At 41.4% G+C, this 12,088-nt stretch overlaps 1 pseudogene; it reads left to right on the plus strand.

Moving 5' to 3' along the window:
• Positions 1–1,401: 1,401 nt before the first annotated feature.
• On the plus strand, positions 1,402–11,441 carry LOC136526381 (GDSL esterase/lipase EXL1-like; annotated as a pseudogene).
• The last annotated feature ends 647 nt before the right edge of the window (positions 11,442–12,088 follow it).

The following is a 12,088-nucleotide window of genomic DNA, read 5'->3' on the forward strand; positions in this document are numbered from 1 at the left end:
TCATACAACCACTCCTTGAAACGACACTTCACCATTGAAAACACCTAAATAAATTGACATTAGTACATGAACACATATAGCTCAACATTTCAACACATACACTTTGCACTTACTTCGTGCTTGTTTGAACACACAAACTCCAACGTATTCTCAGGGTTTATCATAGCTCGATCTCCGCAATTGCACAGAGGAGGTTCCTCGAGTCGTCTAACTGCAGCTAAGTGCTTCTCCTTAGCCATCATTAGAGGGGGGTTAGGGGGAGGTGGAACCCACCGCTCGAAGTGCTCTCGTGGATGTCGCCCTCTCCACCAATCGTCGAAAAGAAGGTACCTGGGGTCAAACTTGTCTACACCGTCGATCCACTAAAAGAAAAAGCATCTCTCATAGGTCTACACAACAAAATTCCAATAAAATATTAGTAACCTAGTAATACAAATTAAGAAAAAAACATACGGAAACAATTACTTACATTAAAACGACTACATGTGTAGAAGCAACGAGTCGCTGTGTCCGGATGTCTCGATTGAAACACGTCGGCCGGACGACCATAGTCACAATTAGGGACAGGGAGATCAGGAGGGACGAGGGCATCTTTGCTAGACTCGTCGGGGTACAATTCTCTAGGACGACCCCGTTTTCACCACAACTGCTCACGAAACATGTCTTCCATCTAATAAAACGGTTCAAATTAAACATCAATCAAAACAACGCAAATTATTGTAAAATATAATCATTTGCATTGCAACTAAAATAATATAACCAACACTTATAGCAAAAAAAATATACATGGTAAACATACTTCTAACTAAATAATTAACCTTAACATTGATAAAATCAAACTAATATCTTCCTCCAAACCGTAGCCCATAGTTCCCAAACATAATTTTCCTCCTAACTTTAACTTCCATTCATAATATTCTTATCCACCATTCAAACAAAAAAAAGCGCGTCATTACCTTGAACGAGGCCGAGGAGGGAGGGAGGCGGCCGCGGGCAGGCGGGCTGGCGGTGGTGCGGCGGCGGGCGGCTAGGCGCGGGCGGGCTCTGGCAGGCGGGCTTGCTGCTCGAGCAGGTGGGCCTTTTTATTCGGCTCTGCCGCGCCACCTATCAGGGCGCGCCAAGATCGGTGGCGCCGCAAGCCCTGCCACATCACCGGTCAGCATTTCCGGTCGTCGCCACGTCAGCCACCCGCCGCGTCACCATGCATGGCGCGGCACAGGCATTTCGCCACGCCATGACAATAGGCGTGGCCAAAAGTGTTAGTTTTGAAAAAAAAAACAGTGTTAGATTTAAAATTAGTTTACAAAAAGTGTTAAAATTAAAAAAAAATACACCCATACAGCCGCTGCGACTGCGAGTGAGAGAAACAAGCTAGGTCAACAAGGTGCGAGGCAGTCAATAATGGCGTCTCGTCTGGCCTGCATCGTCGATCCTGACAACAACAACCACCGGCTGACGGAGGCAAAGGCCAACTTCCCTCCGTACGGGCAGGACTTCCCCGGCGGGGTTGCCACCGGGGAGGTACTCCAATGGTCTTGACCCCGGAGACCTATTAGGTATGTTGGCATCATATAGCGTTTAAATCTTTTTCATGCATGATAGTACTTGTTGGCTGGAGGTACTGCATGGAGTGGAAGAGGTTAAAATGGCAAATCTATCAAGAGGACAAGACGGCGGTATAAAGTTAGTGGTGTTTGATAAGGTGCCTATCATCATCTAATCGCTATACAGGGGCACGTTTGCATGGAACCCTGGCAGGCATTGCCTAGCCTAGCCAGGCAAGAGATCTTGGCCCTAGGCGTCCAAAATCGGATGCCTGGTGGCGCGGCATGGCTCAGACAACCTTTTGCAGCCGCCATCCAAACAGCTTTTACATGCATGGTAGCAGAAATATGCATACTTATTAATTAAATACTCTTCTGTTTTAAATTATAAATTGTTCTGACTTTTTAGATGCATAGCAATTATGTATTTATTAGTCATAGTCTACATCTAGACAATAGTAGAAACAATGTAGAGTACCTAGAAAAACCAGAACGAACTAATAATTTGTTGAGAAACAGAGGGAGTATTTAAGAATACTGTCAAAACTTTAAAGGTGCTCAAACTAACTTTCTAAATGAATGCTCTATAATGAGTCTAAGGCCTTGTTTAGATTGCAAGTTTTTTCACTCTCTCTCCATCACATCAAATCTTTGGACACATGTATGGAGTATTAAATGTAGATAAAAAAAAATAACTAATTACACAATTTGATTGTAAATTACGAGACGAATCTTTTGAGCCTAGTTGGGCCATGATTGGACAATAATTGTCAAATACAAACGAAAGTGCTACAGTGCCAAATACTGATTCCTAACATCAATCTAAACAAGGCCTAAGGCCATATTTGGTATAGCTTCGGCTCCTTCGTAACTGCAATATTTTTTTATTTCTCTTCTTAAAATAAACTAAAAGCCAATGAAGTCACTGTTTCTCTTCTTAAAATAAACTAAACAGCTGGTTTTAAGACAATATACTCTTGAACTAGTTTGATAAATTTGTATATTAGTCATTTTGTCTTAAAAAAGCAATTAATATAGAGAGTGGGCCAGATTATTACGAATGGCCATACTGCCATACTGGTGCCCAAGTATGGGCCGGACACAGGGCATTAAACATAAGTTATTTTAGTTATCTCATGAGTCTTCAAATGATTCTAGGAAATATTTTGAAACAACCAGCAGAAATGTATATACAAAAATTTTACGAACAAAATACCATTTCACGTTAAGAAAACAATGTCACGTTTTCCATACTGCCATATCTTATATTAGCTTGAATAATTCTGGCTTCTGCAGTCCTGCCGTAGCTCTGTCTTCACCAAACTTTAAATGCATGATAACATGATGCAGGGGAGGTTCGAGATGGTAGCTACTAAAAGCATAATGGGCGGCATTTACTCCCTCCGGAAAAGAACTCAATTTTAAAATAGTACCAAACCGAAGTATTTTTTAGTTAACTAAATTTAGATAAAAAGTATCAATATTTATTATACAGAATCATGTGATTAGATATATTTTAATAGTATACCTGTTTTGTGTTACAAATATTCATACTCTTTTTTCTATAAATTCAGTCAAGCTTTAGAAAGTTTGGCTAGAGATAGATTTAGAATTGCATCATTTTTCAAAGAGGTTAGCCAAGGTCTAAGAATTATGGCCGCTATGTTTATTTACATGAAATTTCAAAAGGAGAAGACTAGGACAATGCAAGAGCCCCCACACCAACCTCTTGAAAAAACAAATCATGTCATTGTACCCCATTCTATTCGCATGTTCTCTTCTTCCTCGCAACCATGCCATCCCTGCATCCCGCCTTGTTGTCGCTGCCTTAGATGTCAACAAGCATCGTCCCTTTTCCCATCCCTTCCCCCCCTCCTCCTTCGCCATAACTTGCTTGAATTTGATCCCAAGCCTCTACCATCACAGTTCCCGGCTTTGAAGGTGCCACAGCCACAACTACTATAAGGCTGTGTTTAGTTCCCAATTTCCAAAAAGTGTTATAGTAGTCATCACATCGAATCTTGCGATACGTGCATGAAGCATTAAATGTAGATGAAAAAAAACTAATTGCACAGTTTGGTTGAAAATCGCGAGACGAACGTTTTGAGCCTAATTAGTCCATGATTGAACACTAATTGCCAAATAAAAACGAAAGTGCTACCGTAGCCAAATTCTCAAATTTCGCGAACTAAACACAGCCTAAATGTTGTAGTGATGCTAATGATTGAGGACCACTTTTACCTTTCCCTTCCTCGGCTTCCGCCTCCACCCCCCCCCCCCCCCCCCCCCCCCCCCCGATCCGACATGGCACCGTCGCCCCTATATCTGTAGCCCTCCATCATGCCATCATAATTCCTATGGATCCAATGCGCCACCGACCCTCTCCAACAGGCCTCCAACACCATCTCAGCAGTGGCGCTACCAGTGCCCACCATTTCGGCCGACACATCATCACCATCTGTGGTCTGGCTGCCTCCCTAGGCATCCCTTTTGACCTAGAAGCCAATGATTCCCTCCCCATCCCCAAAACCCAACTCTGTAACCCTAACCCGAGCTAGATTCTTCACCAGAGAAGACAAGATGGTCATCAGAGAAGAAGAGGAGTTTGTCGGAGTTGGAGTTGTCAAAGTTGATCCGCATTGGATTTTGATTTCATATTTCTTCTTTATTCCCTCCTCTTCATCTCATTTTCTTTCTTTTTCTAGATAATCTTGATTCCAATGGTGATTTGATTTCCATATTTGCCAATAGTATGTTGTGAATACATGTGTGTACAGCACGAAGTAGAAAAACAGAGCTAAGGCATCTGTAGTTTTAGTTTGATCATGAAGCATATGATTGATTTCTTAAATATATACTGTCAGAGCTAGCTCCATTTATATCCTTAATAAAACTTCATTCTTTCTTATTATATATATTATTATAATTATTTGTGAGCAGCTTCTAAGTTGGGTGTTAAGGAACTACTGCCTCCTTACCTTGCTGACGACCTTCAACCAAATGGCCTACTCACTGGTGTGGCCTTTGCTTCTGGAGGCAGTGGATATGATCCACTCACATCTACGCTCTCGGTGCCATTTCTTTTCTTTTCACATATCAAGTAATTACAATCTGAAAATAGAATTAATTGTTTCTATGAATAATATCACCACTCCATATCCATAAATCAAGGAATACAAATGCATGTAGACTGCCAGGTCGAGTGCGGAGCAACTTGAATTATCCCATGACTACAAGGAGAAGGTAGCAGCTATTGTTGGAGAGGAGAAGATGACACATGTTATCTCTAAAGCCATCTTCTTTACAATCATGGGGGCCAATGATATTGTAAATAACTATTTTGCAGTTCCTTTAAGACGCCATGAATATGACCTTCCTTCTTATATTGACTTTCTTGTCTCTTCGGCTATCAACTTCACAATGGTAATTGCTACGATTTTGAATATCTAAATTCTTTGAGAATGAGTTATATGAAACTTTTTAATATGTCTTTTCTATGTTCCATCGTCTCTATATTCATAAAAGCTTCATCACACTTTGACAATTTATTTGTGCATTTAGACATTTTTTAATTCCCTTATGTTTGCAGTAGAATTTATCCCTGCATGCACTACACATGTTTTTATTACAACATGAACTGTGCTACACAAAACATGCAAGACATAGACTTTTTTAATCTTTGGCAAACAAAAGATTATATTTAATTTATAAGTTCAATGTGGCATGCGATTATATTAGTAAAATCCATTTTCTCAGTACACAAACATTCATGCTCCATTTCTGTACAGACTCTGAACAATATGGGAACTAAGAAAATTGGAGTTGTTGGTGTTCCACCATTAGGCTGCTGTCCATCTCAAATAATACTTGGAGGAAGTCCATCAAGGGAATGCAAGCCACTAAGGAATCAAGCATCAGTATTATTTAATTCAAAGATCTCAAAGGAAATAGATAGACTAAATGCAGAATGGAATGGTTATGGGTCAAAGTTTGTTTATATTGATATATACTACATTTTACTTGACCTTATTCAGAATCCAGTTTTTTATGGTGAGTTTTATGTTTTCATTTGTTTTAATAACATGATATTCTTGCATTTACAATTTTAAATTATAAATTTAGACAACAAATCTTATAATTGGCATACCATCTAAAAATTGACCGCTAAAAGGATGTAGATACTTTTAGGTGAAGGTTCTACTCTTTGTATTAAGTAGGTACACGCACTTAGTTTAGCTGGAGAATATATGACAGATAATAATCTTTGCAGTTGCATGATCTATGTAATAAAAATCATGTGTAATATGATGATAGTTGGTATTTTCTCTTCTTCCTAAAGAGATGTTATTTGACATATTGTCATTAGAATAATTTTTGTACTGAATATTGTGTCACAATTATGTAGGTTTCAAGGAGGTCAAAGAAGGTTGTTGTGGTAGCACAGTGTTAAGTGCTGCCGTATTCATTGCATATCACAATGCATGTCCAAATGCAATCGATTATATTTTCTGGGACGGCTTCCATCCTACCGAGAAGACCTACAACATTTGTAACACCCCGGGTGTTTGCCACCAGCTAAGCCGTGGGTTTGAGCCCAAACATGACAGATCAAGTGGTGTTGAAGATGTCAAAGTCAAATGTATGAAATTGAGCTCAACTTGAATTTGGATAAAACACCTTGTTTACATGATAACCCTTTTCAAGATATATGTGTGAGTGATGTTAATGAAACTTGTTTCATGTGTCTCACATCACGCTCTATCTATAGTGATCACTGGAAAAGTTTCATGACAGTTGGAATCAAAAAGTCACATGAAATGATAAGTTATAATCTTTCTTGGATTGCTTTATTAAGTGAATGGAATTCTAGATCGTCAACCAAACCTTGGGACCTTGCCCAAATGACTCTAATTGAACTCTACCACAAAAGTCATGAAGGGTTCGTGTTGAGCAGAGATCAAGAAAATGCATCAATCGGTCTAAAACTCAGATTTAAGCATTACCGCGATGCTACTTGACCTATGTTGACCCATTGCTTACGGTGCTTGCATGGAGTTACACCTTAAATAAAAGTTGAAGTTTAAGTTGAATAGAACCAAATTTGTTTGATGCTCAAGAGCTAATTCAGTTCCTAGCTAGGTCAAATGGAGCTCACAAGAATCAACAAACTGCTGTTTTTGGACTTCGCAAATTTGGCTAAGTGTGGGAGCTGATTTCAGTTTCGTGTACCCCACTTTAGATCATTGTATCTCTCCAACCAGGCCTAATCAGACTTTGACGCTTTAAGAAAAATTGAAGCTGGTATGTAGATCTACAATTTTTACTAATAGAGTTTTTGCTAAATCATCGTGGTTTAGGAGTTAAAGAGGTACGAAATATGGGTCTCAGACGTATTTTTGAGGTAGTATTCATAAATTTGAATTTTGATTACTGTGGCCGACCAGCCCTAGACGCGCGCGCCGCGTGGCCTCCTATGCCTGCGCCGTCGCCACCTCGCCCAGGCGCATGAAAACCGAGCCGGAGCCCTGTTTTCTCCTGCTCTCTCCATTCACTCTCTCCCTCTCCCTTCCCCTTCCCTCTCCTGCTCTCTCCAGCTGGCACAATGACGCCGCGAGCTCGAGCATGGCCGTCGAGCGGAGCTTCCAGCCGGCCGTCGCAGCTCCTACAGACGGGCTGCGCCCTTCCTTCGTGGGCGCGAGGCTAGGGCCAGCCACACCTCCTCTCCTCCTCCCCAGCTCCTTTCCCGAGCGCCCTCTCGCCGTCGTGGCCTCGCCGCGGAAGCCGCTGTCGCCGGTGCCGCCTGCTCACGCGGCTAGCAAGCCACAGGCCACCCCAGGCCAAGCGGCGGTCGTTAGGAGGCGCGCCGGGATCCGGGACAGCCGGAGCCAGCATTGGTCATCGCTTCGCCACCGTCGTGCCCTCCCCTGCCGTGCCGCTCCACCGCCGAGCCGTGGGCTCGCGTGGCCGGGTCAACTCGGGCCGCCTCGGGCCGTGCCGAGCTGTCCCCTGGGTGCGCACGACTCCCCTTATGCTCCACCACCACTCCACCGCCGCCGAAAAGCCTCCTCCGGCCGGATTCGACGAAGTCCAGTGCATCCTCTGCTCCAAATCCCGTCAGGGACCACGTCTTAAAATTCGACTAAAGGGAAGGGCCTAAATGCGATGTCATTGACTCAAGTGAATAGTGCCTCGAGGGACCTATTTGTTGTAAATCGGGTGAAACTTTGGAAATTCATAGTAAATCGTAGAAAATTCGTAAAATAGTAAATGAGGACTTTTTGGAATCCTTGTGAAATTATCTATGCACTAGATCTATAATATGTCAGGTTTTAGTTTAAAGTTTTAGCTGTAAAAATGGATTTGTGCAGTCAGGGTTTGAATGCTAGTCTTACTTGTTTTTTTTTATAATTGCAGTTGATGTGCTCAAATAAATGTGAAATTTTTGTGGAGTGCTACTAAGGTGATTGTTGTTGTCTGGTAAAAATTTCATGAGTTTAGGATTTATAGTTTAAGAGTTATAAAAATAGCAAATGCCCTGTTTTGATTTGCTCCTATTCTGAATAGCTCTGCATGTTTGAATTAATTGGCTCAGTTAAGTTATGAATCATGATTTGATGACAATACATGAGTTTTAGTACTTTTCTTAAGCTTTCCAAAAAGTTAAATATCATGATTTTTGGCTAAGTAGATCTTGAGTTATACTTGCTTAAATCTCTGTGGCTGTTTCTGCCCAAACCCAGACAGGGTTTCCTTGTTCTTACTATAGGGCCTTCTTAGTAGTAGAATTACCTTTAGGTGTTTACAACAAAGTTGTTTAGAATTTGCTAAGATTTCTAAAGAGTCTAGAACCACATTTATTGGACATGTATAACTCCATTTATAGCTGTTTAAAGGGGCATGTCAGTTTCTGTCTATGTTTTGGATAGAGATGCAATTATTGGATTAGTTGACCCTTCTAACTATAGAATCATCTTAATATGAGAATAAGAAAGTTGTAGGTAACTTCCTAAGATTTTCAAAAAGTTATGTTTCATGTTTGTTGGAGGTCTAGAACTCCAGTTATGCTTCTCTAATGATGCTATCTGTTTTCTATACCACTGCTGTTGGGCTAGATTTGCAGTTTTGCTTTTGCAATTATTTTCGTGGTGTAAATGATGTTTGCTGTAACGTCCCGCCTCTCCGAGGCTGGGCCCGCTTACATCTGGCAGCTTCTCTAGGATATAGACTGCCCTCACAGACCAACACAGGTCTTTTCTACGCACTTTGTCCTCACTCATGCGCACCCGGGAAGAACTTCCCGGTCGGTCACCCATCGCTCCAGGCCAAGCACGCTTAACCTCGGAGTTATTTGCAGATGGGCTTCCGGAAAAGAAGTTGCAATTTATTGGTATGAGTATCCTATTAATCCTGTTAAGTCCTGTGCCGGGATGTTACATCTGCTATGGTTGTAGTGAATACAAAAGTTATAGCAAATTTCATAATCTTGCTTGTGTTCAAATTGTAAGACCATAGGCCTGATAGTTTAGGAGTTACATGACTTTTAAGTCTTCTATCAAGTTTTGATTTTATTCTGAGCAGATCTGAAAGATGCTAGTGTTTGATCTAGTTAGGATTTGAATGAGCTTTTGGTGATAATAACAAAGTTGTAGATAATTCATGTATCTAGATTCTGTTAAAATTTGGTGGTATTTGGCTAAGTAGTTTGTGAGTTATGCCTATTTAAAGTTGGGTTACAGAATTGATTACTCTCTGTCTTGTTTAGACCAGTTTCTATAAATGGGTATATTTGACTTAGTTAACTTGAGAATCATGCTAAGATGATTAAATATGAATTGTCGAAAATTTCATAAGCTTTCCAGAATGTCTTCTTGCAAGTCATTTGGATTTGTGTAACTCCAGTTATAGCTAAATCTTGTAGCTGCTGTTTGCATGTCCAGAAATTGACAGATTCCAATTATAGTTGTTTGCTTGTATATTGCTAAGTGTGGCTCATACCTTTGATGATGGTTGAGTTAGAGTACCTGAGATCTTGGGAAACTTGTGTCATGCTTGGTGTTATCATCTTCTTTGCTATCATGGCATTATAAATTGTGCGATATTTAAAGTAAGCAATGTGAAGTGCTTGTGCATGTTAACGTAACCTTGTGCTTGTCTTACTTACTGCATGCGCTGCATTATCTATTGCACTTCCATGTATTCATACACATGCATCTTGCATCTCATTTGGGTACGCTAGATGAACCACTTGAAGGATGTGATGTGGAGTCAAACCCGAAGACGGTGTTTGGTGGATCTATCCCGAAGATGGAAGGACTAAGCAAGTGCTAGGACCGGAGATGTCACCAAGTCGGTGCAAACTAACTAAACTGACTTGTGTCGGATCCTAGGCAAGCCCCGGAGCATTTTAAGTCTCCCAGTATTTTACAAATGATTACTTAAGTACTTATGATTGATGCATTAGGTTATAAGAATTGAATGGAACCACTTGATGCATATAAATTCCTTGTCCAGATATTACACCTTTAACCGGTATAAGTCCAGGATCGAATATATGCTTAGCCATGCTTAGACCGGTAGAAGTCGGGTGATATCCTGTCACCTGCGAGATATAGGTGGATACCGGAGCACGGTTGGCTATATTTGCTATCGTGGAAAAGAACCATGGGGTAAAAGTAAATCGAGGCCGGGCGGAGTCTATGTGTAGGTTGACTCATGTGATTCCGTCTGTGTCGATTAAGGACCGTACCATTGTTGGCGCTTCTGACAAGATTGAACGCATGCCTCTCACTTAGCTGGCCGGATAACTCGTTCCGACCGCGAAGCCGAGTAATTCAACTCAGGCCGGGAACCGTTCTGTTGTGCGCTCCTTCCGGGGAACGATTAGACTGAGCCCAAGGGCAGGCTTGGCCTGAGCATCCTGGCATCTAGTGTTCTAGATTGTGCGATGCAGTACGGACCCGCAAAATGTGTACCTGAGTTGTACCAAAGGTGACCTAAGACTATCGTGGCTGGTAGATCTAGGTTTGTGTTAGGAATAAATTCCCAGCTGGTTGAAAACAATTCGAATCGCCGTCTCTCCCGGATAGTGAGAAACTTGGCTAGTCCCAACATCGTAGTAATTGGATTATGGAATGTGATGGTTCGGATAAACATGGAATTACTATACCTGCTATGGTTACTATTATATGCTCTAAAAAGATATACCACATGTTTGGCACAGGATAGTTGCTAATCTAGATATGGATAGTTCTAATTAACTTGATGACAGAATTATAATTGTATAATTGAGTTAATCGCTTTTTATGCAAAATGTTGTCAAGCTACCTCCACTTATAAAGCCTTGCATACTCCTTGGAGTCAATTTTATTTCTGGTTATGACGGGTAAGTCTAGCTGAGTACATTCGAGTACTCAGGGTTTATCCCACCATGTTGCAGGTAAGGTTTGACCTGCTGAGGATGGTGGCTAACCACCGGTGGGCTCGGTGACTCTATATTCACTTCTCATCTACATGCTTTTGTCTGAGGACGTCACTTATGCTAGCAATGTATTTGGAACTCATATTAATGAAATCCTTTGAAAGCAATGTTGTTTTCACTAATCGGTTTTGAAATCCAAACTTGTATTATTATTTATGAATCTATTTGTAATATTATTTCCGCTGCAACTCTGCGTATGTGATGTGTATTTGCTTAATCACGCGATCTTAGTTGTGATGTTGATTTACCGAGGTCCTGCGTGACACTCGGCGGACTACCGGGTTTATATAAGTGAGAGTAAGCGTGTGTCAACGTGTTAAGCGGGGACAGCCGTACTTGATCTTGTATAAATTGGGCGGTTCTGTCACAACATTGTAGTCGACAAGCTCATCCAACAGAATAGGAAGTACCTAGCGTGAGGAAAAGGTCTTTGTATACGACTACTACAGAATTGTAATTGCACACTGTCAACATTGTTCTATAAATCATTATATATTAAAGAATGTTTGATGTCAGGTTTGACACTATTAAAACATTGTTCTCACTTGCGTATTTTCTCTATGATGTTTAAGCTTCCATGTCCTTTGGTTGGTAGATCCGTTTGGGTCTGGATCTAAACGTGCATTCTAACAGTAATATTGCCTTAGGCCCTGATGATAAATCCCACCGTCACTTCCCCAGGTGCTGACCATTAACCTAGAATTTCTGCATGTACACCGACATGACTAACAACGCATCCATCCTGACACCACCAAGAGACGACCAATGATCACCGGACTAAGACTAACAAACCTAGCTACTGTGGACTGCACCACCACGGAGATTAGGCAGTATGCACTCTCAAGTGATCCTAGGGGAAAGTAGAGACGAGCAACACAATGGCAGATCGGCGGTCACCGGGCTAAGACTAACAAACCATGGTTATTGTCGACTTCACCACCAAGGAGATTAGGCAGTATGCACCATGCCAGTAGAGGCGACAGATCAGTAGCTAGGGCGTGAAATCTATTCCCAGCGCCCTGAGCGAGCACTAGAGTCAAGACCGCCATAACACCTAATGGAGAGA

Source organism: Miscanthus floridulus, chromosome 19, assembly GCF_019320115.1.
Source record: "Miscanthus floridulus cultivar M001 chromosome 19, ASM1932011v1, whole genome shotgun sequence".
In the NCBI taxonomy this organism is placed as follows: Eukaryota; Viridiplantae; Streptophyta; class Magnoliopsida; order Poales; family Poaceae; genus Miscanthus; species Miscanthus floridulus.